The sequence below is a fragment of the Mandrillus leucophaeus genome, unplaced genomic scaffold (genome assembly GCF_000951045.1).
Source record: "Mandrillus leucophaeus isolate KB7577 unplaced genomic scaffold, Mleu.le_1.0 Scaffold1823, whole genome shotgun sequence".
In the NCBI taxonomy this organism is placed as follows: Eukaryota; Metazoa; Chordata; class Mammalia; order Primates; family Cercopithecidae; genus Mandrillus; species Mandrillus leucophaeus.
Genome location: NW_012101836.1, coordinates 86340 through 90187, shown reverse-complemented (window position 1 = coordinate 90187; position 3848 = coordinate 86340). Strand labels below are relative to the sequence as shown.

At 44.7% G+C, this 3848-nt stretch overlaps 2 pseudogenes across 1 annotated transcript; one reads left to right on the top strand and one right to left on the bottom strand.

Moving 5' to 3' along the window:
• The first annotated feature begins 988 nt into the window (after positions 1–988).
• Positions 989–1679, top strand: LOC105537984 (annotated as a pseudogene).
• A 498-nt stretch (positions 1680–2177) lies between these two features.
• On the bottom strand, positions 2178–2654 carry LOC105537983 (annotated as a pseudogene). The gene has a single exon (XR_001005814.1). The product of XR_001005814.1 is annotated as a 40S ribosomal protein S20 pseudogene (transcript).
• Between the last annotated feature and the right edge of the window lie 1194 nt (positions 2655–3848).

The following is a 3848-nucleotide window of genomic DNA, read 5'->3' as shown; positions in this document are numbered from 1 at the left end:
TTATTATTATTATTATTATGTTAGACAGGGGATAACTCTTGTCACCCAGGCTGCAGGGCAGTGGCGTAATCATGGCTCACTGCAGTCTTGACCTCCTGGGCTCAGGTAATCTTCCCACCTCAGCCTCCCGAGTAGCTGGGACTACAGGCACATGCCACCACGCCCGGCTAATTTCTCGTATATTTTTGTAGAGACGGGGTTTTGCCATGTTACCCAGGCTGGTCTCAAACTCCCCAGCTCAAGCGATCTCCCCTCCTCTGCCTCCCAAAGTGTTGGGATTACAGGCATGAGCCACTGCAGCTGGCAACACTTATTATTTTTATGTGCATTTCTTTCATTATTAATGAGGTCAAGCATTTTTTTATGTGACAATTGGTCAATTGTATTTCCTGTTCTATGACTCATCTGTTCTCAATTGCTTACTAATGTGCAAATTATTTTACCCACGGGCGGTATGTCTTAAAAGTTTGCTAGAGCTTTATAAAAAGCTGGCATGAGAATCACTGTGAGATTACCATTAGTTTTACTCTGATTTCCTTTAGCTTCTAAGCATAATGGCCAGTGTTTATTTTCATGCGTTTTCATGAGTTTATTTCATGAGCTGAAAGACCACATTTCTTGGCCTCCCTTTCAGGAAGGAGTGGCCAATTTAACTAAATTCTGGAGGAGGACACGTTTTGTGTGGTGTTTCCAGGAAGTCATCTTAAAAGAGAGGAGTTTTATAGACCAACGTCCCTCTCTTAGTCTTCTCGATGGTTTGTCTTGAAGGGATGTGAGACAAAGACTGCTAATTGCATCCAAATATCCATCCTTCTGGTGGTGGGTTAAAGAGACTGCAAATTTTGTGTCACTCCCGGCTGCTGCTGGTACTGGGGCCCAAGGAGGCATATGCCCGAGTGGGGCCGCCTGACCAAGGGAGCGACAGACACGACACCCATGGACGCCTCAGCCGCTTGGGGCCCGCATGGACCCCCTCCTTCAGTGTAGAATGAACCAAGGGGACTCAAACCCAGCAGCTATTCCACATGCGGCGGAAGACATTCAAGGAGATGACAGACGGATATCTCAGCACGACAGACTTGTTTTGGACTGTAAAGACAAAGAGCCTGATGTACGATTTGTGGGAGGCTCCATGGTGCAGTTAATGCAGCCATATGAGACATGGCGAGAGCTTTTTTTCCCCACTTCAAGCACTGAATTTTGGAACTGGGGGAGATACAACAAGACATGTTTTGTGGAGATTAAAGAATGGAGAACTGGGGAATATTAAGCCTAAGGTCATTGTTGTCTGGGTGGGAAGAAACAACCATGAAAATGAAGCAGAAGAGGTAGCAAGTGGTATGGTGGCCATGGTACAACTTATCAACACAAGGCAGCCACAGGCCAAAATCATTGTATTTGATCTGTTACCTCAAAGTGAGAAACCCAACCCTTTGAGGCAAAAGAACGCCAAGGTGAACCAACTCCTCAAGATTTCGCTGCTGAAACTTACCAACGTGCAGCTCCTGGATACTGACAGGGGTTTCGTGCACTCCAACCATGCCATCTCCTGCCACGACATGTTTGATTTTCTGCATTTGACAGGAGGGGGCTACTCAAAGGTCTGCAAACCCCTGCGTGAACTGATCATGCAGTTGTTGGAGGAAACACCTGAGGAGAAACAAACCACTATTGCCTGACTGGCTCCCATCAGTGTCAACAGCATCTCAGTTTCCTCAGATCAGTTATATCACCCCCGGCGCTCCAGAATCCTTCTCTTTCTTAAGGCACTTTGCATTGCAGAATGTTCCTGGATGTTCATATCTCGTGTTTGAAGGGGAGGAGGGATTTAAACTGGTCCTGTACATAGAAGGTTTGTTTGACAGAGGAGAAAAGTTAGCCAAGGAAGATGGTTGTTTCAATTCATTTGAAACCAGAAGGGGACTTTTTAGTTGTATGTGTAACATGTTCTTTGAATTATCACTATTTTCCTAGGACAACATCAAGCCTAAATACTGAACAATATGAGGATTCTTTTCTTGGCCTTTCTTGGATTATGTCATATCTAATAATTTTCAGAATCATACCTACTTGGCTTTAAAACATGTTTTTTTCCAATTTTTTAAGATTCATAATTTAGTCTTTGGTTTTTATGTTGCTTAGATTCATATGCATATTTAATATTTTCTTTCTTTTTCTTTTTTTTTTTTAACAACTGGTAATCAATTTATTAAAATAGTTGACTTAAGCATCTGCAATGGTGACTTCCACCTCAACTCCTGGCTCAATACTGATGGAAGTGATCTGCTTAACAATCTCAGAAGGACTGTGCAAGTCAGTGAGTGGCTTGTGGATTCTCATCTGGAAACGATCCCATGTCTTAGAACCTTCACCACAAGGAGTTTTTCTTGTAGTGATTCTCAAAGTCTTGGTAGGCATTCGAACTGGTCCTTTCACTTTCAAGTTCTTTTCCTTCGCGCCTCTGATCAAGTCAGCACACACCTTTTCCAGGGATTTAACGTTGCGGCTCGTTAGGGTGATTCGAATTCGGTGAATCGCCACCTCCGGCTCCACGGGTGTTTTTCCGGTATCCTTAAAAGCCATGGCTGCTGCGCGGCTTTCTGACCGACTTGTTCCTCGGCGAGAGCGAACAGCGGTGAGTCAGGGGCAGGAGCACGACCGAGTCTTCCTCAAAAAGCTTTTTTTTTTTTTTAAGATGGAGTCTTGCTCTGTAGCCAGGCTGGAGTGAAGTGGCCCTATCTCAGCTCATTGCAACCTCCGCCTCCCAGCTTCAGGCGATTCTCTGCCTCAGCCTCCTGAGTAGCTGGGACTACAGGCACCCACCACCACGCCTGGCTAATTTTTGTATTTTTAGTAGAGGCAGGGTTTCACCATCTTGGTCAGGCTGGTCTCGAACTCCTGACCTCGTGATCCACCCACCTCGGCCTCCCAGAGTGAGCTACCATGCCTGGCTGAATATTTTCTTAACATGCAGCGTCAGGTTGAACATGCTTGTCATTCAAATGTGGAAGATGCTATGGTTACAAGTGAATTTATTCCGCTTTCTTAATCTTTCCCGTGCTTAGCAGTGAAAAACAGGTTTTGCCCCAGTAGGGGGACTCTTTGGAGAATATTATTTTTATGCTTCTGAATATCATGTCTATAATGGACCTGTCCATGCAGCGTTTCCTCCCTTTTCCCCCTCATCCCCTCTTTTTTCTTTTTTTGGTCCTTGTTGACATCACAAGCTTTTAACACATTTTTGACCTAGGAACCCTGTTGCTGGAAGTATAGTCTCCAGCCAGCTACTCTTATGACAGTACTGCTAGAGAACTCATTCTTGTGTGGTATTCTGTGTTATGGAGTCTGTGTATTGCTATTCATATTCAGAGTTCTGGTTTGTTTTGTTTTTCCCTTAAAACCTGTTACAGTTTTTGTTGTTGTTGTTGTTGAGGGGGGACTCAGAACTGTTTCCATTCCATAGCACCTGACATTATTTCAAGTTTTATAATATCTTAAGGTGTATATTCTATTTTGTTTTATTTATTATTTATTTTTTGAGATGGAGTCTCGCTCTGTCGCCCAGGCTAGAGTGTGGTGGTACGATTTCGGCTCACTGCAACCTCTGCCTCCCGGGAGCAAGCAATTCTCCTCCCTCAGCCTCCCGAGCAGCTGGGATTACAGGCGCCTGCCACCACACCCAGCTAATTTTTGTATTTTTAGTACAGACAGGGTTTCACCATATTGGCCAGGTTGGTCTCAAACTCCTGAGCTCAGGTGATCTACCTGCCTCAGCGTCCCAAAGTGCTGGGATTACAGGCGTGAACCACCGCGCCTGGCCTGTATATTTTTTTATTGGCTTAGTTTTT